The 26,105-nt window shown below is 40.3% G+C and overlaps 1 protein-coding gene across 4 annotated transcripts in view; it reads left to right on the top strand.

Moving 5' to 3' along the window:
- FAM110B (family with sequence similarity 110 member B) overlaps nucleotides 1–26,105 on the top strand; it is a 75,657-nt gene that overhangs the window by 21,046 nt on the left and 28,506 nt on the right. The window contains exon 2 of one of the 4 annotated variants that reach the window (XM_081013554.1): nucleotides 5,904–6,070. The exons of 1 other annotated variant lie outside the window; for it this stretch is intronic. The gene's annotated coding sequence lies outside the window, so the exon portion shown is untranslated. Of the gene's footprint in view, nucleotides 1–5,903; nucleotides 6,071–16,393; nucleotides 16,550–26,105 lie in introns of those variants that run through there. 2 more of the 4 variants (XM_081013553.1, XM_081013552.1) reach the window with 2 other exon arrangements.

Here is a 26,105-nt window from a genome sequence, read left to right as displayed (position 1 = left end):
CATTTCCTTCTGTTCTAATATTTCAAGGTTGTCAGAAGGCTACTGAAAGGTGATAGTGGTGAGCTGAAATGCCAAAGCAATTGGGCTGATATTCTTGTGTGCTGATATAACAACTTGTAGCTGATTAGTTTCAGCATAACATGGATAGGGATGTGCTTTCATTCAGTAATACAGTATGGAATGGTGGAGCGACATATTTATTTGGCTATATGGTTGTCCATCCATAGTATATTGCTTTAAATGGGATGTGCATTGGAATGTGCATTCCCCCATTCATGTTCTGCAATTCGTCACTCTTAACTAAGTGAAACTAGAGCTTTCTCAGGGCAAAAGCCTTGCTACACCATGCTGCCATGCAATGAAACTGAGCCTCAGCAACATGAACACATTCCTTCCTCTTCAAATGAGCCCTAAAATGGTGTTGAAGCAGCAGTAACTGAGGACTACAACTTGCAGCAAAAAATAAACTTTTCCAAGAGGGTTGTTGTTTTTCTTTCTGCATCTCTTGAAAGCCCACTTTGTCCCTTGGAAATGCTTGAGTGAACATTTTGACACAGAATTTCCTTTCAGTAGAAAGCTACAGAAAGGTGAACTCAAAAAGCTAGGTGCCCATCAGGATTTCTGTTGCATTAGGGGAATAACAGTGCTGAATAATGAAGGCAGAGGGCAAGGTACCAATAATTAAATCCCACTGTACTGCAGCCCATTTTCATTTTGGGGTTTGTCACAACTTCTTGGCTTCCAGAATGAGGATATGGCAGTCAGCACGGAGAGACCATGGTGTTGTGGTTTCCACTTTGGAGGGGGGGGAAAGGATTGGGCATCGGATATTCTAGGAGATGCTTGTTCTAACTCTGAGTATATATTTTGCTTGCTTTAGTGAGCATCTATTCAATCCTGCTCATATATGTCGACACGAAAAATATTGCACGCACACAGATTCATGGAAACTATGAGATGTTGAATGACAAAGGACTTTCTATTGCGCAACAGAACTTCACCACTTCCCCCATGTGTACTCCTGAAATATGCTCTGGGTTTCCCCTGACTCCCCAGAGCAGATTTGAGGAGAGTGCAGGGCATGCATACAGAGAGGAGAAGGGAAGTTGCACTACACAAGCAAAAATCATTGTGCTGGCAGAAACAATTGGATATTGTCCAGGGCCTGCACCATACATAAACATAGATTTCTCATTAGTGTAAGGTTGGATCATGTTCAGACATTTATTTGAAAGTGTGTAGGGAGAGGGGAGCAAGATTGTGTGTGCTGACTTCATACCTGCCCTACATGTATTCAGTGTGATATCAGAAAGATATTTGTATTGCACGCCTATGCAAACTCTCTGCACTTAGGCTCTGTCTTTGCAATCAGATCTCGTAAATAAGTAGCAGTTGAATATTAAGTGGTAAAGAAACACAGTGGTACCGTGGTTGTCGAACGTAATCCGTTCTGGAAGACAGTTCAACTTCCAAAACATTCAACAACCGAGGCACAGAGGGGGGTTGGCAAAGTCAGTGGAGAAAAAAGAAGAAAACGCAGCAGAAGCCGTTTGATTTCTGAGGAACATTTGAAAATGGAAGCAATTACTTCTGTGTTTTTGGCGTTTAGGTTCTAAAATGTTCGGCTTCCGAGATGCTCGAAAACTGAGGTACAGTGGTACCTCGGGTTAAGAATTTAATTCGTTTTGGAGGTCCGTTCTTAACCTGAAACTGTTCTTAACCTGAGGTACCACTTTAGCTAATGGGGCCTCCCGCTGCTGTCGCGCCGCCAGAGCACGATTTCTGTTCTCATCCCGAAGCAAAGTTCTTAACCTGAGGTACTATTTCTGGGTTAGCAGAGTCTGTAACCTGAAGCTTCTGTAACCCGAGGTACCACTGTACTTGAAATAAACTGTACGAGTAATGACTCTTGTGTTGGTGTACATTAAAAGTTTATATATAAGATGTCATAAGGTGTTTTAATTTTAAAATATTTCATATGCAAATAGGCTTATTGCAAGATGCATGTTTTGGTTAAATGATTATTTTTTAGCTGAATCCTTGCCTATGTATGATTATTTCAATTTAATTTGTCCTTTCTGTTAAAGTGATACACATTTTTGTTAATGCTGTGGGGCCTTTTAAAGTTTGACATAGCTTAGGGGCTCCTCAGGCCTTAGCCTGACCCTCGTTGTAGTCCATCAATGTTTAGGGGCCCACAGGTTCCCCAGCGCTGTGCTGAAGAGGTCTATTAAGGCACATGTTATGGACAAACTATAAACAGATGTTATACATAATTCATTTTATGTAGTATGGGTGGCTTGAGTCGCTGTAGAACATGTTGCATAGTTTGTCTTCTGCATTTTCATTTCCGAATCTTATCATTGATTTTATGCAGGTGGCTTGATGTGGGAGTGGCAAAAGTGTTTGTTTGGTGTCTTAATGCCACTGTGGAAGTTGTTTGATTCTATTTATTTCCTTAAACAGAAATGCACTTCTCAGATTATATGGGGTGCGATAACTTTTAAAGGTTTCCTGTTGCGACCTCATTTGGGCTTCAGTTATTCCTGTAAAGTGTGTGTGTGTGTGTGTGTGTGTGTGTGTTTTAAAAAATAGTGACTCAGCCTGCCTGTCTCCTTGAATTGAGAGTATTCTTTTTACAGACTGATTCTCTTTGTCATAATGTCCACTGGCAAAGATCTTCTGTTTCCAATTAGATGCAAGGCCAGGATCTCCCACACCTTTTCTGTTTTGTCAAATCACTTCTCTTGTTCCAAGAATAGAACTATCTTTCCTAGTTCAGTTGCAGAGCAGAAGGTGCTCTTTTGGAAGAGACTGTCATGCTTCAACTGAATAGTCACAGAATCCTGTAGCTGTCTAGTCAGTTAAAATTGGCATAATTCTTTCTCTTTCATTAGTATGTTAATTCTGTTTATAGTGTTAAAGTGCTATATCAGTAGCTTCTGTATGTTCCTGTTAAGTATCAAAATTGGCATTGCTTATCATCTTTAAGACTGAGCAATGGATTAAAACATCCTTTTGTAGATTTGAATACATGTAGTGGCTCTTCAGGGAATGTTAGTCAACCCAGCTTCATAAATTTGTCCCAAACTAACCTTGGCTTGTTTTGAGAACATAGTACTGTATACTTTCACAGGCATGGAATGTAATCAACAAGAGTAAAGAGAGGTCAGGCGATGTCAGATGAGCAAACTGTATCTAATATAAACAGAACTGATATCCTAAAATGACAAGATTAGGGCAATAGGCTCAACAGTTGTGGATTATTGAATTTCCAGACTGAAACATGGGGCAGATTAGCATACTCAGAATAAATCGGAGTTTTTGTGTTAGAAGCTAAAAAGAAGAGACTGTTACATTTAATAGGCATGTAAAGAGGATCTTGCAGAGTTCTGTGGTATCAATTTGATTTACCTCTGGCAGGACTCAAGGTGGCATACAGATATTAAATAAGAACTGCTAAAATTCAACTTAAAAGTATGGATTTGCACATTCTTGCTGAAAAATATGTATGTTTGTATGTGTGGAAGATCTTGCCCTGATAATCCCAGGTAGAAAAGGTCCATGTATATTCTGAGCCCAGGATTGCAGCTTACCTGGCATGGCCAAACAGGCTGCATAAATTCCCAGGATAGTGACACACATGGTATGTTTGGGGAGTGTTCGTTTGTGGTAGTATGTGGCTTACCCACACTTTATTTTGGGGAGCAGTGAGCCTAATCTGCAACCCAAAGGGACACAACGTGCCCTGGATGTGACAGATCTGGCAGTTCTCACATCATTGTACATAGTGCAGTACATTTTGTCATTTTGTTTGCTGAAATTCTAAAATACCAGTATTGTATTGAGAATAACGCTAACCATCTTCAGCTTTAGACAGAGTTCAAAGTGGTTTGCAAACCACAGTTAACACTAACTCTTATGAGTTTAAACATATTTTCTGCAAATAACTTTTTAAATCGCGTGTGTGTGTTTCATATAGGGATGGCACCTGGAAGGGACAGAACAGCACCCATGTGTTTATTTCACCCAGGGTCTTAACAGGAGATCAGAAAATGTTACATCTGCCTTGGGCCTCATAAGGAAGATCTCACTTTTTAGGTGTAGTAGTAGTAGTAGTAGTAGTTGTTGTTGTTGTTGTGTGTTATTGCTGAAGCATGCACTACATTATCATTTGTCTTCAGTTTGAAATGCCAGGTCTTCAGAGGTTACCATATATGGGAGTAAGAGGACAAGTGAATTACTCTGCTTACTTTCACTTGTACGTTTATATTGTACCTTTCCTCCAAGGAGCTCAGGGTGGCATATATAGTTATTCCCCCTCCTGATTTAATCCCCACAACTATGTTGAGAGTAGATTAGGTTAAGAGACCGTGACTGGTCCAAGGTGACCCAGTAAACTTTGTGGTTGAGTGGGGATTTGAACCCTTCTCTCCCAGGTTCTAGTCCAGCACTCTAACCACCATGGCACATTGACTCTTGAAATTACTTCACAAGGAGAGTTCAAATTCTTCACTATAAACAACTCCATATTCTGAGAATGACTTTGTTTAAAATGGGCATTTTAAAAGCTGTTTTTGGGCTACAGTCCCAATCATCCCTGACCACTAGTCCTGCTGGCTAGGGATGATGGAAGTTGTTGTCTAAAAACAGCTGGAGACCCAAATTTGAGAAACTCTGATTTATGCCCTCTCTACTGACAACGGTCATCAACCTGAGTAGCCAAAGTAGTTTTGGTTCCATATCCGGGCCTCAAATCAGATTGAAATGGGTTTAGATAATCCACTTCTTCCAAGCATGTTTGCAGGTGGGCTGTGAGTACTAAAGTAAGGTGTATGCTCTCTTTCAAGTGTGCAGAGAAGTTTCTAATGCCATTTATCTTTATGTAAGTGGTGAGACGCTGTTGCTTATTCTGTTGTAGCTGAACAGAATATGGCCTGTAAGCACTTATCATTGTGAATGTGACTTGGTTTTCTGACAGTCTGTAGAGGTGCAATCCTTAGGGCTAGAGCTGTTTATTTAAAAGAGAGCTTAGTTTTGACTGCAAATATTACCAAACCACAATTTTGAAAAAAAGCTATTCTAGCTTGAAATTGCTGTGGTTCATGTATCTTAGTAACTTCCCTCACGCAGCAGCTGCATTCTGCATTTTGTGGTAAAGGCACATATCCATCAATAGCTGCTTTCTCTTGGCACAAGGCTGTAGGAAGTTGTCAATAGCTTATTCAGCACTTGTTCCCTTGCTTGTGAAAAGAGATTCTGTAACACTTAAGTAGTTCTCGAGACAAACAACTTGATTGAATTTTTAGCTAAATATTATGTGCTTGTATACAAGACTGTTGTTAATGTATCTGCTTTACACTTCCATTTAATCAGTTGGACTTAAAGGGATATAATACTGGGTAGGTTGTTCTTCCTATTGAATAGGTATCATTCTTCTGGATTTTTATTTATTTATTTATTTTGCATTGTAGTCCCGTCCATCCCCCCTTCTTTTGAAAATGATGACCCAGTTACCCTGATAAACTAGGTCTTTGTGTCTGATATTTGTATGATATTATAAAAATGAATCAATATATGTTTATTCAGCCCACTTAAAAAAGAACCCTATTCACAGTGAGTTGTGAATTTTTAGAAACTAAATTAAATAATCAACATCATTGTTCTTAGTCTTCCACTCAGAGGTAATATTTACTATTGAAAATCAGTCCAAAGAATTTCCTAACACCTCAAGTTGTACTCATTAATTTGTAGGGCATTTAACATATATTTTCTTGTCAGTGCAAGTTGTTTTGACAGCTACTTAGACAAGTGCTTGGATAAATGTTATGGCTTTACAAAAATGTGGCTTCCGAGACTGTGGACCCACCAACCTGACTATCTTCTGCTGTTACTTGCTCTAGGCGCTGCAAAAAAAATATCCTGAAAGTGCTTGTAGAGGAGTTTGGCCTTGGAGAGCTACTAACACCCCCGCCCCCCAAAAAAATTCAAATCTGAAACAACACCTTACATCAAGAAACTACCTGTGGTCCAGACGAGCATAACAAAAATTCTGAAAACACACTAGCTGGTGAGATGCTTTTTATACATTTATTCTGACAAAATGATTGATAGAGTGCAGCATTCAGTTCTTCCCCTGGTATGGAATTTCTGTGTACCATCTCTTTGCTTGCTTCAGCTATCTTAATTTTTCATCCTAATATGGTATGGGTTTATTTACCTTGGAAGGACTTTCAAAATATGTGGAGAATCTTGGCTGATTAAACTACATTCAGCTCATAGGACCAGTTAAAGGTAAAGGCTGCAAGGAACAGGACTGGTTTTGTGCAATTACTTTTCTGCTCCTCCTCCCAGACTTTAGTACTTACATGGGGGGAGCAGAGTTCATCATTCCCTTGAAGTAGTGGTTTTCACATTGGGGTTTCCTGAAGCTTACTAATTTTCCCCAAGAACAGAAAGCTACTGCAAAAGTTGATTCTCGTTGCCTTAAAGTTTATTACAACCAAAGGCTTCAAGCTGGCTTTATAGTTCTCTGAAATACAGTGGTACCTCTGGTTACAAACTTAATTCATTCCAGAGGTCCATTCTTAACCTGAAACCGTTCTTAACCTGAGGTACCACTTTAGCTAATGGGGTCTCCCACTGCCACTATGCCACCAGCGCTATTTCAGTTCTCATCCTGAGGTAAAGTTCTTAACCTGAGGTACTACTTCCAGGTTAGCGGAGTCTGTAACCCGAAGTGTTTGTAACCCAAGCTGTTTGTAACCCGAGGTACCACTGTAGTGAAATAGGCAGTAAAAGCAACTGCTCCATGCATTTGTGTATCGTTTCTGCTTTGTCTTGAGGAAGAGGAAAACATGAATGGGAACCTGTCTACCTGTGTGCTTTCATGGCTTCTAATGCTCAACTCATCCTTCATCGTGGAGTCATTCACTCTGGTGGAACCTAACTGGGAGCTCTTGGTGGTAGAAGAGTTTCAAACAGCTGTTCAGTTCATTCAGCTACGCATTGGTCCACTGACTGACTTGGTCTACCAACAACATACAGAGAGGAAGCGCTTGTATCAAAGCCAATTTTGTAACATTTTGGCTTGCAGCCTGACACATTTATTTGACTGGCACTAGGAACAATTGGAGTGACCCACAGTAACACAGTTCATCAAAGTTAAATGCAGGCTATTTTAAAAGGCTGTTGCCAACTTAGCACTTAGAAAATGAATAATTGAATAAATAAGTTTCACTCTTCTGAATGGAGCTCTTTCAAAAGAAGCGTCATCAATTAAAAATATCCTTTGAATAGCGAAAGGCAGCTTTGTGCTTAGCTGTTCTTAAAACTGTGGGGTGTTTATCATTCAGGCAGTAGGTAATCAGGACTAGATTTCTTATACTGAGAAATGCAAGTAATATTAGACACTTCTCTTGATCAAAAGAATAAGCAGCAGCTTTGGAAGTGTGCTGAAGCCCTTCATCATCTTTCCCCCGTGTTCTTTAGTTTTTACCCTGCCAGCCGTCTTTAGAAGTTTGCATTGAGATTTTGTTGGTTTCTGCTAAACACTCTTGAACAAGGCACAAGAAAAGGTGTGAACCATCAGCAGATTGGTGGAGCTATTTTAATAACTGCATCACTGGAAGGGCATAGCAGAAACAATGTCCACAATACATGATTACACTAAGTAAATTTCCTCTGGCACCAGGAAGCTGGAGTAATGTTACCTTGGATTCTCTTTTTAATTGTACTGATATCTAAATAGAGCCTAAAATAAAATAAGAATGGAATGATTTTGTCAAACTTGGTAGAAAATGGAAAGTACGTTTTCCTTATGAAAAATTAAAATTATTTAATATCCAACACAATTTGCATCTCAACTCAGAAATTTATTCCATTGATTTCAGTGAACTAAACTCTTTAGTCAATGTACTTAAGATGATGCTTTAGGCTGCTATGAGAGTAGAAAATTTAATGGCAGCTCAATGTGAGACAGAGCCTTTTCTGTAGCAGCACCCATGTTGTGGAATTCCCTGCTAGGAAGTGGTGAGACAAGCCATGTCCATGATTGTATTTAGGGAGGCAGTGAATATATACTTATTCTCTTTGGTTCTTAATACATGGTTGAAGATTTAGCTTTATTTTTTGTTGATTAAGTAGCAAAAATTAAAACTAAATCTCAGTGCTAGTCAACACATTTTGGAAGTTAGGTTTTGTTTTTCTAGATATATTGGTTTGCAGGGCTGAAAAACAATATAAATGTGTGTGTGTGTGTGTGTGTGTGTGTGTATGGGGAATAGTAGGAGATACAGGATGGAGCACTTGTCTTGGACACCCTTCTTCTTTGCAGTACATTGGTGTGTTGTTTCTCCTTCCCCTAAAATGTGGGTGGAATGAAGGTACTACTAGGAAATATTTGAAATACTACCACTGCAATATGTTCAAGGAAAATGGAAGGTTCTCTTTAAAGTTGTCAAGGTGATGTTTGTCCTACTTTATTTCTCCTCACTGAAGCAAGTTTAACTGTTGCAGATTGTATGAATAATTGAACAAGGATACCTCACTCGTTACCCAAAGTAATATTCTGCTCACTTGCTGCTCAGAGCTGTGCTTCACTCTTTATTATGGCACAGAGCTTCTTAGATGTTTGTGATGTTTCATTCCCCAGTGTGAGTGCTGGCTTTTGCTTCAATTCCCTCCATGATTTAAATAAAACCTAACATTAGAAATCAACATTAGTATTGAAACAAACATCTGCCTGCCCCCCTTTCCTCCCTCCTCCAAAAAAAAAAAAAATCACAGACCTAGAAGAGATGTTTCCTCACAAGTCTGGATTTGCTGTCTTTACGGATATTAAACATGAGGGGTTTGCCACATAGTATTTTGTAAGGGGAGACTCCAAAAGAAATGAAAACAGAGCTCTGTGTATCTGTTTTGCTGTTTCTAGCGGAAGACATTTAATTTGCCTTCTAAAGCCAACCTCGAAAATGATGCAATTCAGCTGAAGTAGATTTATGGTGCCTTTTCCTCTGGAAATCAATACAGCTTGGAGGGGCTGTCATGGGAACTGGCTGACTGAGATGCAGCTGTGTTCAAATATAAACTTCTGTACCGCAAACCCAAAGTAATGACTCTTGGTTTTTGTTTTTTAGTCAGCACTTTAGCTCTGAGACATTATGGGGTAAGCTTTAATTGACTGCTTTGTTTCCATTAGGAAGTTATTGAAACTTTGCTATAGCAAATTCAGCAAGTTGATGTGATGTTCTAAAAGCCATTGGTATTCTTACTTGCCCTTGTGTATTTTGTGGTTTGTAAGGACCTGGAAATGTGTTGTGGGGCAAGGCAACATTTGTATACTGCAAGAGATGGAACCACTTCTCTCTCTAGTTTTATAAGTTACAGATAGGTAGCCGTGTTGGTCTGCCATAGCCAAAATAAAAAAAAATCCTTCCAGTAGCACCTTTAAGACCAACTAAGTTAGTTCTTGGTATGAGCTTTCGTGTGCAAGCACACTTCTTCAGATACACTGAAACAGAAGTTGCCAGATATAGAAGGATCTGGCAACTTCTGTTTCAGTGTATCTGAAGAAGTGTGCTTGCACACGAAAGCTCATACCAAGAACTAACTTAGTTGGTCTTAAAGGTGCTACTGGAAGGATTTTTTTTAGTTTTATAAGCTTTGTAGTTGCTTGGCCTGTAAACAAGGGCTCAGATAAAGCAATTTCTTCTTACTTATTGTAGGGATCAGCCTTCTTCATACTGAGTACATCAGCGACATGTTTGCTGATGTCATCAGCAAGTTCTATTTTATGCTGCTGGAAACTGGATTTTTCAAATCATATTTGTCGCAATACTGCGATCCTTCAATTTTTTAAATATAATTGATAGTACCATTGCCTTCAGAAGCTCAGGGTGATGGTGATGATTTGGGAGAGGGAATTCTCTTCCCTGAGTTGCACTTGGCACCTTCATCATATGCTGAAGAAATACCTTTTTACTCTGACCTCTGACACTTGGAATGAGTCCTTTTAGGGCTTGTCCTATTTTTGTGACCATAATTTGTTTGAAACTATTTTTCTTTTGTTTTAAATTGATGTGACCCACCCTGGGACCTTAGGGTAAAGAGCATATAATAAATCAAATATATTGTTATGGTTGCTATTATTAACAGCAACAATGGTGATGTTTACACCACAGATAAGATACAAATTCCATCTAGACTTAAAGGGATACCCAGCAGCAACCACCTTCTCTCCTCATTTCACAGATGCTCCAAAGCCAGTCATAGAAAGAGCCATCCAAGAAATGTCGTCTTAAGACAGGTTTAGTCAGCTATTGTTGGACTACAACTCCCATCAGCTCCAGCCAGTATGGGTTTGTTGGTATTTGGAGTTCAGCAACATCTGGAGAGCACCATGTTAGCTATCCCTGAGAAAACTGAAGAGCTGGAACAGAATTTGTACAGGCCTGGGAAAGCATCCATGACATAAGAGAGTGCATCAGCTTTAGTATACCAAAAAGTACAATAATAACCTGAAGCAAATCTTCTTTTGAAAACAGTGTTTCTCAGAACTTGGCAAGCCTGCTTTTTCCCTATTTGAATGGAATATAGAATATACCATGTCATGGACTGCTGTTAAAATCAATATTCTGTTTTGATTTAAAACTTATAAAATGTTGGGTTGTAGCCGAAGGTTCTGTTCCTCCCAAAAGAAGGAGTTGTCCTCCCATGGAAGAATGGGCTCTTTGGATCCAGCCCATTAAAAGCTGGATTTGGGTACATAATAAACAGGGAATTGGCCACATCAAGTCATAATATTGTATTTGGAACAACAAGCTGGATATAATTGCTTCAGAATCAGATCTCATAATTTAAAAGCTTAAAATCTGATTTAAACATATGGTATTAAAGGAGAAAAAAACTTTATAAAAATGAAATCTGAATTAAGTACCAACCACCATCTACATTTAGGGTGTGGTATTCTGTTGCTTTCTCACTCTTATAAAGAAAAACAACAATGCAGTTTTAAAGTAGAGAAATGCCCAGCAGTTTGCTGGTTTTGGGGAGGAAGCAGCATCGTGGGCAATTTTATGTAATGCTGAAAGATTTGCAGAATTTTTTCTGATGTGAAAATAACAAGCTTAGTATTTGTGACCTAGATTACTATTTCTTTGTTGCAGTTATGAGCGAATGTACTTATGAGTGGGGTGTTTTTTGTTTGTTTGTTTGTTTTGTTTTGTTTTGTTTTTAAAGCAGCTCATTGGCAAATGTAGCCACAGGCTGCAAAGGGTTCAGTCAAGAAATCAATGCTCTTTTTCCATCTGACTGCCTTGAAGACTATGTAAATTAAATGTACTTAACCATAAAACCTGTCTACATTGCTAGAGGTACAGTTGGCAGTTACAAACTACCACCAACTCCATTTTGGGAAATGGATCGATTTATATATTTGAAAACAGTCATAGCTAGGATTCCTTGGAATTTCTCATAGTGACTTTCTAATAAATATGTAACTTGAACTAATAAGGTTTTATTCCTTATGAAATAAATCAGAGGGCCAATTATCTTCCCATTTTGCATCTTTGTTAGGCTGGCATTCTAAAGTATGAGAGCAAATACCTTAACATGCATATGACCATATTTATCATAAATTTAAATAGCAAGAAAAATGCTCCAGGTTTCAGCTACTTAGATTTCCAGATGATTGAGGACTTGACTGAAAGGCACATAAGGGCTGCTTTCCAGAATTGTATGGAGTGCATTTCAGTAATGATGGTGATGTTATTATTATGTGCATGAGTTTGAAAAGAACTAAATAGGTTGCATTGTTTAAATGGGCTAATTAGATTTAAGGGAAATAGGATGAACTGAGATGTTTACTGCTTATAATAAAATACTTAAACCAGTACATTTTGTTTGCTCAGTCCCAGTTTGTATTCAGGTAGCTCCAGATTGCTAGCCTGCTGCATGTTCCTCCAAATAGTTTCAGACAATTCACATATCTAAAGGTACCATGCTGTGACTGTACTGATTTGCAAGAATGGATGGAGCATATTTTAAACTATTGCAGGTAGCAGGATATGACTATCCTCCATATTGCCCAGGAACTTGTATGATAGTCTGGAGCAATTGCCACTGTGCGGTGAAATTCAGCATGCATATGAGCGTAACATTGCCCCAAAAGTATTTCATAGTCCAACACACTTTCAAAAAGGGAAACTTGTTAAACATGAAGAAAAAAGGTAAAATGAAGTAGAATTAAGGGTTTGGGTATCGAGAGATTAACTCAGTCGGTGGACTGCAGCTGAGAAATAAATCTGACACATGCCTATTACTGGTAGCCACAGCTACTATGGCAGGGGAGGCTGGTTTTGTTCCACTGGCATAATCCCAGAGAGACCCAAAGGGAACCCTTGTCTGTGTAGCTCTACCAGGTTGTGTTTCTTTGTAGTGTGTAGCAAAAGAGACAAAGCATGCAACTCTTTTCCTTTTATAGACAAAAGATTCTACCAAGTGAATTCCATGGCCTTCTAACAAGTATATTCTAACAGTATATATGAGTGTCTTATGAGAAAGGAAGGAGATTATTTGAAAATGGCATTCTGTTCCCTTACCTTCACTACAGGCTTATGGGAGTGCTGCTCTTGCTTCTACTTCCTGGAAGCTTTCACCCCTCTATTTATTGTGATGTAGGTGTGTCAGAACCAAGAGCTCATTCTGCACTAGGAATACTCATCCTAGCTTGACTTCCTATGGCAAAGCAATCCAAAGATTTGCCTGAGGTAGAAATTGCAAAAGTTGCTGAAGAGAGCGCTAACAAGATTCCAAAATGCCCTTGTGGCATATGTTTAGATATCTTAGAAAGGTGTGCAGGATGCTATTTAACATAAGGGATAAAATTCAGAAGTAGTACTCCTCTCTTAATGCAAAGTAGCATTCTGAAATCCAGAAGAGCTTAATGGTTACTGTTCTAGTTGTGCAACACTGATATTCTAAATAAAGCAGGGGAGGCTGGTTCCTTGGGTAACTGGGGTACAGTACTTACTGAGGATGACCAACCTCTGTCATTTTCAGTCAATCTGCAGTCTTCCAAGCAATTGTGGGTGGCCCTGCATGTCATTGTCTCTGGCTCCGCCTGCTCCTCTCCTCCCTGCCTTCCACCCTAGCAGTCCCAATGAACAGCCACCACCACAGCACATAATATAACTTCAGCAGTTAATCCCACTTGTTTATTTTTTGTTTGCAAGCAAGCCCTTAATATCTCGTCCACGTTTCTTATGCAGCTTCCTGCTTGCCTGAGAGATAGAAGGGGACTGCAAATGCTCTTCTCAGTTTTTTTTAGGAAGTGAAACTCTCTTAGACTGCAATCCTATGGATGTTTAGTTGGGAGTCAGCTTTGCTGAACTTATTGGCTCTTACCTCTGAGTAAATCTTTGTAGGAACAGTCTGGGAATCTTAAATTCTGGAAGAGTAATTGTATTAATCTGTGCTAGAAAAAGCAACAAAAGCTTGCAGCACCTTAGTTTTAAGATATTACAAGCCATTTTTTAGTCTAGAAAAATACAATAAGAGTTTTCATTAATTTATAGAATGGGGAATAAATTTATGAATGGAAACTAGATATGTTGGCTGTGTTTTCATTACTGGCATTTTCTCAAGGCAATCAAGATGCACATTTTTGCTCTCCTTTCATTTTAAACTTGTTAAAGTTTTCTGCAAAATGTGAACGTGGGCAGTGAGACATTCCATCTTTTTACATTCCAATTAAATTCCTAGGCATGCTCAGTTTGGGAGATTTGTTTATTGAAATTGAATGTTTGAGCAGCATGTCAGCCTTGCATGTTAAATTTTCTTCTTCTTCACCAGTTCAGTAAAATAATTTGCAGATATGTCAATAACACTTTTTATCAACTAATTTGGATTAATGTTGGAAAAGCTTTAATTATGTTGGTTATGGCACAGGAATTGCAAGCTTAATTTTGCTACCATGGTATGTCTGATGCAACAGAAAGATAAGTCATAATCCAATACAGAAGGAAAGTACCTCATAACTTGCATTATTAATAATAAGAAATGCAGTACAGTCCCACAGATGTCTTTTGACAAGTATACTCATTTGAGTTCAGTGGAATTTACTCCCACAGTAAGTGTCCATAGGTGTTAAACATGACATGAATTTCAGGTTGCCATGAATTTAGCACACATAACATCTGGATGTTAAATTCATGGCTACTTATTAAATAAATCTGGGCCAATATGCTAAAACTTCAGAGTGGGATAAAGGGTCTTTCCTCAATTCATATAATGTGCAAAGACGGATGTACATGTTGATGGCAAGATACTAGAGTGTGACAAATAGTGGCTTGTCAGTGAATGACCTGTAATATAACTTCACTCAATTTATTGCCATATTCAAGGAATTCAGTAATGTTTTTGTGTAAAAACAAAAGTCCACAAAGGCCTGCTTTCACCCTAATAATTACTGGTGGTTTCCATTGATTATGTATACAAAAAGATTTGTTGGGAAGGGCTTGATCATGTTTCATTTACAGAAGGAAGGACAAGCCTAAATAGCATAGATTTTGTGAATCTCCAGATGAAGCATCTTCATAATTTGAGAATCATTAGAGAATGTGGGTGTCAAATAAAATACAGTTATGGACCTAACAAGTTCAATCTGGTTTTTGTTCTTTTTTTAAGTGTGCTTAAGTACTACTGGAGTAAATTGGGACAGATACGGTTGATGTCTATGTTTCATTCAGTGAGTTTAAGCACATGCATTTTTAGCAAAGTTTAAAAATACTTCGCAACATATAATATATAGCTGCATAAACAGTTTTAAGTTTTTATTCCTGGGTTGAATTAGTGTATTCATTATTCAGATGGTAATTTTTACTACCGACCAGATTGGGTCAAGAGAAGGAAAGAAAATGAGAACTGGGAGGCTAGCTTCAAGCCCTGCCTCTAGCACTGATTTGTTTTGCTGGCTTTCCCTTAATTGTAGGTTGTTGAAATAAGCATTATTACTTTGCCCTGTTTTAGCTATTTGACCACCCTAAATCAGGATTCCATAAATTTTATCTTGGCTAGTCATTATTTGTGCTCGCCATCATAGCCACTGCCCACTTTACTCTATAGGTTGCTTGGCGTATGCAATTACTGTAGAGGATGGGGCAGATAATTCATGTCATTTCACATTGTTGTAATGGGGTGTGACTTGTCTTGTCATGCTCCCCAAATCAAGTAACCTAAACCCCAGCCACATACCTGCCTTCCAGGCTAACTACCCCACTCCTTTCTCACTACATGACACCACCTGAATGGAAGCGGGAACAAGCCTAGTGTGGAGGAACAGGAGGAGCAGTGGCCTAGATCCACTGCCAACTTTCCTAGTTCTCCTGGCTGCTGAGACTTGATATTGTTGCACATCTTACACTTGTTCCTCACAATATGCCATCAAGAAAATGATTAGTGGGCATCCTCTGCCGATCCTAATATCCTGTACGTACCTGCTGCACACAAAATAAGGTTCTTTGCATACAAAAAACTTGGAAGAGGACAGAGCTGGTCTGTTGTGCCCAACACATAATACTTCTTTCTTCCAGAGGTCCCTGCCAAGTGCAGATAATGTATGGAAAGGAATCTTTGTACTGGGCAGGGATGCTCACTGATAGAGAAGAACATTTGCTTCTGGGGAACTAGTGAGGGTATGTAGACCCCTGAATTGTTTTTGGAAACACAGATATAGAGTCACAATTCAGCAAAATACTCAAGCATATTCTTTACAAGTTTCAGCAGCTCCACTATAACTTTGCTTTGAGAAGCTATGTGCCAAACGTTTATATGCATCCTCATTACACTAGCACAATAAACCAGAATTGGAATTACTCATCCTTCTCTACTGTCAGTCTGTGATATGTCAAGGAAAATGATCGTATTTCATGCAAATGCAACAATTTTGCATATAAAAAGTGAAACACTATATTGTAGCATAACCTATGAAGGAAACTGGCTTTGAAATTGATGAATGCTGCTTCGTGGTTTCAGATCTCATGAGGGAGTATTGAAATAAGCTGAATGTGTGAATTTGATTTTTTGCAATTAAAGAAATAGCACATGTACACACACACTCATACACATACAATTAGACATTCCTAGAATACCTGCCTTGGGGGGGGGGTGTTTTATTTTCTTGATCATGTGCCGTTTTTCATAGTACTGTGCTAGCAAACTGCTATAATTAGATTAACAGCCTGCTAAACAGCAGTGACAGTATCCAAGTCTCAGAGAGCATGTGCTAGATTCTGCATGCGCTTTTCTCCGATTGGCTGCTGGCGTTTGCTGCTTGCCAATTTGATAGGTTTCCACAGTAATCTTTATGCTGCATTAGAGACATAGATACAGAGGTACAGTGTTCATGCAACGGTGGAGGAAGTCTGCCTCTTCTGTGTAGAATAAAAGAAAAGCCTACAGACGATAGAGGCATTGCTCTTTGTTATAAACCCATCAGCATTTAACAACTGCTGGCTGCAAGCAGAGGTCAGTGAAGGAGTTTCAGTTAATGGTAATTACTTTCAGGTCTTTATCTCCCCCCCATAAAACACATCCATGCATGAAATGAATACAGTTAATCATGTCATCTGTTTAATTTGATCTTGCTTTCATTAATATTGTGTGTACTCCAGCGAGATGGTCATCACATTATAAAACACATCATTATACTAAGAATTTAGCAGAGAAGTATAATGTGTACTGCATGAAGAAATAGCTCTCATATGAAATCTGGAGCGTGGCATGTACCTTTTTTGTTATTCTAAGAGCAGTGTTGGTGGTTATTTGAAGGGGGGTGGCTGAACATTTGAATTAGAGCATATATGATTTTGCCTTTCATGGAGACGGAGATATTTCTAAGCAACGAGCAGATAACAGGGAATAATGTCAGGATGTATGCTTTAATGTGATCGGTGCAATAACTGCCTGCCGATTTATGCATAGGGAAAGGAATTTGGATTAATATGCTCCATTGTCTGTCTGTCACCTTACTTGTTTGGGTGAATTCTTTGTTTGATCCTTTGAATTTTTTAAGCAGCCTTTCAAAAACAGCCACTATAGTGCAGTGAATCCATCTCTGCACACTCATTGTTCCCAAAGGCCAAACAGTGAGATCAAGCGTGTGTGTGTGTGTGTGTGTGTTTAGGGACCTTGCCCTGAATGTAGTGAAAGAGGTATATATTGCTGCAGTGATATATCTGACAAGCTTGGGTGGGTTTTTTGGTTTTTGTTTTTTTGGTGGGGCCGGGGGGGGGGCTGTTCAGGAAAAAAACATTTCCGAAATTTGATTCATCTTGTATTGTCCTGTTTTTTCATTTGGGATTTGTGTGGTGACCGATCCAAACTTATTCAAAACTATGCTGATTGCGAGGGTTTATTAAAAGAGCAGCCAAAGAGAGCTCTATCTCCATGTAGTCTCAGAGTGCGCTGTGAGTTACTGTGTTCAAATCCCATTCAAATGCATGGGACCTTGCACATGATGACGATGGTTTCAGTGGGTTTCTGCAGGAGAGGTTCTTTGAGGATGTTGCCTTGGTTTGTTTTGACTGCTGATAGCCCATAAATGTGCATTAGGTCACCAGTTGTCCAGCTGGCACTTCGCCACCATGCGTCTGGGTAACAGGAGATTTGCCTCAAGTGAGCACAAGCTATGGACTTTCACTACTTTGCTTTCACTTCTTATCTCTCCCACTAATCTCTGGCTCCTTCCCTCCCCCCCTCTCAGTGAAGTTTTGCACTGCATTGCAAAGCAAAACTAGGTGAGTCATAGCTGTCAGTCTTTTGCCCATAAAAGCAGGGTTTTTTTGTCATTTGTTGTCAGCTTTGTGCATTTTACATTTGAACACAGAGAGGATGGAAAGCAAACACAAGAAAGTAGTCGTTCATCAAATATTTTACTGAGTTTAACCTTCAGCCTAGATTGCTTTAATATGGTGCATAATGTTGATAGTTTGTTTTGTTCTATTTGTAGAACAAGAGTTAAACTAGTGGTTATGACTGACACCCCAAATTTGGTTCATCACACTTTTGAATCTGAGCCCAGCTATGAACTGGTTGGTGGCTTTTGGCAACCCTCTCAACCTCAACTTTCCTCTCCCAGCTTTAAAATATTAATAATACTCATCATATTACAGGATTAAATTGATAATATATGCAAAGAACTTTGAACATGAATGTGGGGGTGGAACTGTAGATTATTTTTTTATTTAATTTACTTGTTTATTGCCTTAAAGAAACTTCAGTACCAGTGTTTTCTGAACTCTGTATTCCCAGAAATTATAGAATAGCCCTTTTGCATATCAACAGTTAAGTCTAGGACAGTGATGAATAGAGAGAGTGGGTGTGCACATACAACCTGTGTGTTACTGTCTGCTAGCCCCTCTCTGTGCTATATTGCCAATTATAATTGTCCTGTGTTTTCTTTTTCAAAAGAGACCTACTGCCTCCTGTAATTATCTATGTGGGTGGAAAATAAAATGTTGCAGTCTTTTTATGGCATGGCACGATGCTGCCAGTGCCTTGCAGATGTTGACAGCAGCTCATGTGACAGTTCTAGACAGTTTTAATTCAAAATGAGAAGTACGTACCTGTCTTTTCTGTGCCAGCAACTACCGGTATATAGGACAAGCTCCAGTTTTCTGAAAACATGGATGTAACTCCTTAATTTGTGGCAGGTTTTATATACATCTCTTAATAACCATTTCATGCATGTGGTATCTTCCATACTGAAAGCTGTTTCTGACACAGTAACCCTGTCAGCCTTTCCCAACCTGGTGCCCTCCAGAAGATATTATTGGACTACACTTCCCATCGGTTTCAGACAGTATGGGAAATGGTCATAAAATGATGGGCGGTGTAATCCAACAATATCTGGAAGACATCAGGTTGGAGAAAACTGATCTAGTCCCTTATCAGTACTGTGCTAGCAAGATGACATGAAAGCTTGGTGGTTTCTAACAATGTTAAAGAATGGAAGGAAGAAGGTGTTCCTACAATACACCCTCATTTTGTTGTGATAATAGAATTGTAGAGTTTGAAGGTACCCTGAGGGTCGTCTAGTCCAACCCCTGCTATGCATTGTTCTCAACTAAATCTTACAGGACAGATGGCCATCCAACCTGTGCTTAAAAACCTACAAGGAGAGTCCACCACCCTCCTGGAGAATCCATTCCATTGTCGAACAGCTCTTACTTGTCAGAAAGTTCTTCCTGGTGTTTATCTGACAAATACATGTTTCTGAGTTTTTCTGACCATCTTCCAAACATTTGTGCCTGATTTGTTTCCTAACAGCTTCCCTTCCCCATAATTTATTTATTTTTAATGCAAGTGAGGAAAAGCAATGTCAAAGGCAGTCTAGTAATGCATATGGTATCTGTCCTGCTTTTCATGTTAAGAGACCTTGTAAACATAAGAACGAATGTGATATTGCATCACATTAAGATATTGCTGAGAAATAAGATGGTTTATGTTTTGTTTTGCAAAGGTGTATTGGACTCCTAACTCCCATCAGCCACAGCCATATAGCCAATGGTCAGAGACAGTGGGAGCTATAATCTAACAGCATCCAGAGGGTACCAGGTTGGAGAATGCTATAAAATTTCCTGGGAGAGGGCTAAGAGAAAGAGGGATACCAGATTTGTTTGTTTTTTCTTATCATGCTGGGTCACCTTCCATTTTTTCCAAGAAGCTCCCTGTGTGTGACAGTGGTACTTTTCCAAGGGTGGAAACAGTTGTTGAGAAGAGCACTACTGCCACCAGTTTGCATTCATTGTAGATCCCAAGGGATGCTTTCTTCCAGTGAATTGTGCCAACAATCTGCCCTCAGATGTTTGGGACCACTCTTAAGAGACTGCATGTTTCTATCTTAACAAGGTTCTTCGGAAACTTCTTTGTGAGATAACCGATGAATAGTTAAATACCAAACAAAAGAATACCAGTAAACACCAGTATACATTAGAACAAACAGTTTCATGATGAATGTAGCAGTATGGTTTTATAAAAGGAAGAACTCTGGATTCTGGCCAACCAACACTACCACAAAAATAAACAACCACATAACATATTAGGAGAATGTCAGATATAGCTGTGTTCATAGATTACGTGGACTCTTGGTCCTAGACTCTCTGCTTTATCACAGTATTTTAAAAGTTCAGAAATCATGGTCACTCTGTGCATGAGGATGTTACACACAATGAATTATGTACTGGGGGCTTTTTCTATATCCAGCAGTCAGATAACATTTCCACCCCCACTCATGTTCCTCAGTCATTTGTATCAATGTACAAATAGAACTTCAATTGCCAGCAATCTATATGGGATGGCCGCCTTTCCTGGAATGAAAAAAAGGAACTATGGTGGACTTCCGGGTTGGCACGACCGGCTAATGGCGGATTCCCTCAGAGCTCCGGAGGGAATCGGCTTAGCAGGGGGTTGGGTCTTGCCGTGCCGGCGACACGGGGACCCTCAAAAACCACGGGCATAGGAGCCCGTGGACATGGTGACTCGGCGGGCACCGTAAGCGCCCTCCCGACCCGTGAAGGAGCCTTTTTAAAGGCTACGGAACGGGTGCCGGGGAGAGGCGTGGTGCTGTGAGTCCTTCGCTTCCCCTGCCGAGCGAAGCCGCAAGCCATTTGCCGGACAGCGCTGACTTCTTCCTATCAAATCTGGACTTAAAAGCAAGAACAACAGCCCGTGAGTAACTTGAAAATTGGATTATAAATTTGGATTTGGCACGAGCGGGGGAGTTGAAAAAAAAAAAAAGAGGAAGTCCGTCTCCCCCCTATTGTAAACAGTTCAAAGCAAGGACCTGTCAACTAAGGTTGCGGGAAGAATTGTCGTGATTGGATAAGGATATAAATTTCACAGATTCAAAGGACTAAGTTAATGTGCTGGAGGACTAGAGTTTACTTTGTTTGGATTAAGCACCACCTTTCTCAAGCCCGGGAGTAACCCGTGTAAAGAGCCTGCTGAGGATCTACAGGAACTTTTGACAGCTGTCAAAATAGCTGTCAAAGTTGGAAAAACTGAAAGCTGAAACTCTAACCGGTTATATTGCTACAAAATATTGAAAGCTAAGAAAAATTGATACAAATTGATACAAATAAATTTGACTGTTGGATTGGAAGGGGAAAGAACACTAAGTAATCAGAATCCCTCTAGAGGGGATTCTTGGACATTACAAGAATGGAGCTAAAACAGGGAATACAGGAAATACGTGATGGCTTGAAAAATCTGATCTTTCTCGTGGGAAAGTTGCGTGAGAGGAATGAAAAAGGCCATGTTTTGTCTACGAGCTCTTCAAACCCGAAGTTAACTGAAAATATACCCATTGAGTTGGAAAGGGGCTCGATGATCAAAACACAGGCAGCTGGACAAGAAAAAGAACCAAAGATTGAGGAGGAAAAGACATTTGCCAAACAGGAGGAGCTGAAAGAAGGGATGGCTGAAACGTCACAGAAGAAAAAAGAGAGCTGGAGACCTACCAAGAAGAAGTTTAAACTGACCAAGGCGAAAGTTGGATTATTTGGGATATACAGATTTAAGAAACAGAGCTGGAGCACTACCTTTAAACAAGTAGGCCTCGTTGGAAGAACCGTGGCCAGCATTGGGAAAATACTTCATCGATTTTGGGTGTTGAGCATGAGAGACTTTCGAAAAAACCGGCTGAAAGGGACTGAGAGAGATTTGCGAGCCTCGGACATAAGATCACCAGGCTAGAAAGATGGACTAATTGGACTTTGGTTAGGGATTGAAACCGGGGAGAGAAGGGTGGGATCTAGAAGTCCAAAGGGGGTTTGTTTTTCGTTTTTGCAGTGTAACTATAGGTTTTTTATTATTATAAGAATGGGGAATCTGTGGAGGGGAAATAGTGGCAACCTTAGGAAAGGTACCTTTTTTAATTTTATTTTTACATTTCTGTCTCTTCTTTTTATATAGGATTAAGGTATATATTTTAAAAATTGCCAAGGAACAACAACGAATTAAAGTTAAAAACTACTACAAAAATTATTTTAATTAAACTAAGGTTAAGTGATTTTAATAAACTATGTTTAGGACATTAAGGGAAGAACTTGCTTGAATAAACAACTGGAGTTGGAATACAATAAGGGGAGACGTGGGGAAGTCCTGAAAAGAAGTTACTGAAAATGAGTGGTAAAAGGTGGAAATTTCCTATGTTGGTTTTTTTCGTGTTTTCTTTTGGTTTTCTTACTTTTTTCTTTTCTATTTTTTCTTATTTGCTTTGTTATTTGTAATTTTTTGAAAATCTAATAAAGATTATTAAAAAAAGAAAAAGAAAAAAAGGAACTATGGTTATTACAAATGGAGGACCTCCTGTTAGGCCCAGTAATAAGAGCCATTAGGCTGACAAGCATCAGAGACAGGGCCTTTTCAGTAGTGGCCCCACATTTTTGGGGGAATCCCTCCCCAAGGGCGTCACTGTTGCTATTCTCCTGGAGACACCTGGTTTGGTTGTCTTAGGGGATTTTAACATCCACGCCGACCTTACAAGGGGCTGCTCGGGACTTTGTGGGAAGCATAAAGCATGGCCTCCATGGGGCTGTCCCTGAATAAGTCTGGCCCAACTCATAGCCGCGGACATGCCTTAGACCTGGTGTTCACCTCTATGGATGTTGGTGATTTGACACTAAGTAAAAGCAAAACTAATGAAGTGCCATGGTCAGATCACTTCCTGGTGCAACTGGACTTCTCCGCAACCCTTCCCCTCTGCAGGGAGGTGGGACCGATTCGGATGGTCCGCCCCCACCACTTAATGGATCCAAATGGTTTCCAGAGAGTGGTAGGGGATGTTTTATCCCATGTTGATGACCTTTCAGCTGATTCCCGGGTGGTCCACTGGAATGTGGCGTTAACCAGGGCTACTGACTGTTTGGCTCTGAAATGCCCTCTCTGATTGCATGGAGCCCAGGCAGCCCCGTGGTTTTCCTTGGATCTGAGGGCAATGAAACAATCGCTGAGACGGCTAGAGTGCCGGTGGCAGATAACTCATTCTGCATCTGACTGGACAAGGGTTAGAGCTCAATGTCGAGCCTACCAAGTGGCGATAGCAACGGCGAAGAAGACCTTCTTCACCTGTATTGCATCTGTGGAAAACAGCAGCAGGAGACTCTTTCAGGTGGTTCACAATTTAGCGGAACAACCTGCTGCATTGGGGCCCAGTACAGGCCACATGATCTCCTGCAATGATTTTGCAAAGTTTTTTGCAGATAAAGTCGCTCAGATTCAGGAATAGGTGGACTCCACCATGGGAGCAGGGCTGGAGCTGGAGAGTGCTAGAGTCCTGTCTAGTCAAGTTGCGTGGGATTAATTCCAATCTGTTACCTTTGAGGATGTGGACAGGCTGCTTGGACGAGTGAAACCAACCACCTGTCTCCTTGATTCTTGCCCATCCTGGCTTATAAAAGCTAGCCGGGAAGGGCTTGGCGATGGGCTTCACGGGGTGGTGAATGCTTCTCTTTGTGAGGGAGCCTTCCCAGACCCACTGAAAGAGGCAGTTATCAAACCGCTTCTTAAAAAACCATCTTTAGATGCGGCCAGTATGGCCAACTATCACCCAGTCTTAAATCTTCCATTCTGGGGCAAGGTGATTGAGCGAGTGGTTGCTGAACAACTCCAGGCACGCCTGGAAGAAGCAGACCATTTGGATCCCTTCCAGTCGGGATTCAGGCCTCATCATGAGACTGAAACTGCCTTGGTCACACTGATTGATGATCTCCAGCGGGATAGGGACAAAGGTGAGAGCTGTTTCCTAGTTCTGCAGGATCTCTCAGCGGCGTTTGATACCATCGACCATAACATCCTTCTGGACAGTCTAGAGGGACTGGGGGCACTGTTATACAGTGGTTCCGCTCCTTCCTCCTGGGACGTGTTCAGAAAGTGGGGGGGGGGGTGAGTGTTCAGACCCCTGGGCTCTCACCTGTGGAGTGCCTCAGGGTTCTGTCCTCTCCCCCATGCTTTTCAACATCTGCATGCAGCCACTGGAAGAGATCATCAGGGGGTTTGGGCTGGGTGTCCATCAATATGCGGATGATAGCCAGCTCTACCTCTCTTTCAAATCAGAACCAGTGAAGGTCCTGTGTGAGTGTCTGGAGGCAGTTAGAGGATGGATGGAGGCTAACAGATAGAGGTTGAATCCTGACAAGACAGAAGTACTGTTTTGGGGGGGGCAGGAGGTGGGTGTGGAGGACTCCCCGGTCCTGAATGGGGTAACTGTGCCCCTGAAGGACCAGGTGTGCAGCCTGGGAGTTATTTTGGACTCACAGCTGTCCATGGAGGTGCAGGTCAATTCTGTGTCCAGGGCAGCTGTTTACCAGCTCCATCTGGTACACAGGCTGAGACCCTATCTGCCCATATACTGCCTCGCCAGAGTGGTGCATGCTCTGGTTATCTCTCGCTTGGACTACTGCAATGCGCTCTATGTGGGGCTACCTTTGAAGGTGACCCGAAAACTACAACTAATCCAGAATTTGGCAGCTAGACTGGTGCCTGGGAGCGGCCGCCAAGACCACATAACACCGGTCTTGAAAGACCTACATTGGCTCCCAGTACGTTTCTGAGCAGAATTCAAAGTGTTGGTGCTGACCTTTAAAGCCCTAAACGGCCTCAGTCCAGTATATCTGAAGGAGCGTCTCCACCCCTATCGTTCTACCCAGACACTGAGGTCCAGCGCTGAGGGCCTTCTGGCAGTTCCCTCACTGTGAGAAGCCAAGTTACAGGGAACCAGGCAGAGGGCCTTCTCGGTAGTGGCACCCACCCTGTGGAATGCCCTCCCACCAGATGCCAAAGAGAACAAGAACTACCAGACTTTTAGAAGACATCTGAAGGCAGTCCTGTTTAGGGAAGCTTTCAATGTTTGATGCATTACTGTATCTTTATATTTTGTTAGAACCCGCCCAGAGTGGCTGGGGAAGCCCAGCCAGATGGGCAGGGTATAAATAATATTATATTATTATTATTATTATTATTATTATTATTATTATTATTTATTTTATTAATTAACTTTGGAATATATATTTTTTTTAATTTCCAGGCTGTTTAACTAATTTTGGAAATTTTAACTGCTGCTGGCTTTTAATTTTAACATTGTACTTCTTGTAGCTTGGGGTAAAATATATGTTTACATATGTTAAAATGTTTTGGCAAGCCACCTTGGGAGGGCAGTGTGTATGCTTTAAATAAGTAAATACAGCAAGGTGAAACAATATTTTGACCAAGAGTTATAAAGAAGTATTTTTTTTTTCTTTTACCTGGTTAAACATCAGTTTTCCCAGCTGATAGAAATGCACTTCAACTTTATAATACACTCTCATAAAAAATTCATAACTCCTACTTTGTCAGAGAAATCTGATTTTCCTTGGATACATAAATATTGCCTTTGACAAGAGAATGTCCTCCTGACAGGCAGTGAAAATGTGCTGTAAAACTTTAATATTTCAAGGCAGGCAGTCAAACCAGTTGCAAAGAGGCTACAGTAAAAACTTCCACACATGGCTAGTTTCACTCAGGAAAAAGTTGGATTTTTAAGGGAATGCATGATATGAAATAATTTGCTCACACTTTGTTTTAGCAGACAAAACATTCACCCATAGCTAAAACTGCTTGATTTCTGCTCTGTTTCACCAATTGACAAGCCACCTATTAAGCTATTAATCCAGCAGATATGAGAAAATGCAGCATTCAACTCTTATTTTCCAACTATCTTGGTCTGCCTGTTACAGCTCCGTTAATTTTTGTAGTTGAAATGGTGCTTGTATCATTATCTCTCAATATGAAAATATGATACACTAGCCAACAGTATTATTATCTCATAAAAGTGCAGGGACATGTTATCTTTCAAAAACATTAATTTGCATTTAAAATGGTTCTGATATATTGTCATTCTCACTGAAAGCAAAGTTGTTTACACTGTGTCCGCTTGCCATAAACCCAAGTTCTCTGACATCAAGGAATCAAGGATATGTCCATGGTTGGGGTTCTCTCCCCCGCTTCTTTTGGGGAGTGGGGTGGGCTAGTGACATCTCCAGTGTCTTAACTACCAGCCTCTCTTTTCA

This window comes from Podarcis pityusensis, assembly GCF_964106645.2.
Source record: "Podarcis pityusensis genome assembly, chromosome: 7".
Classification (NCBI taxonomy): Eukaryota; Metazoa; Chordata; class Lepidosauria; order Squamata; family Lacertidae; genus Podarcis; species Podarcis pityusensis.
This window is presented reverse-complemented; position numbering and strand designations above follow the sequence as displayed.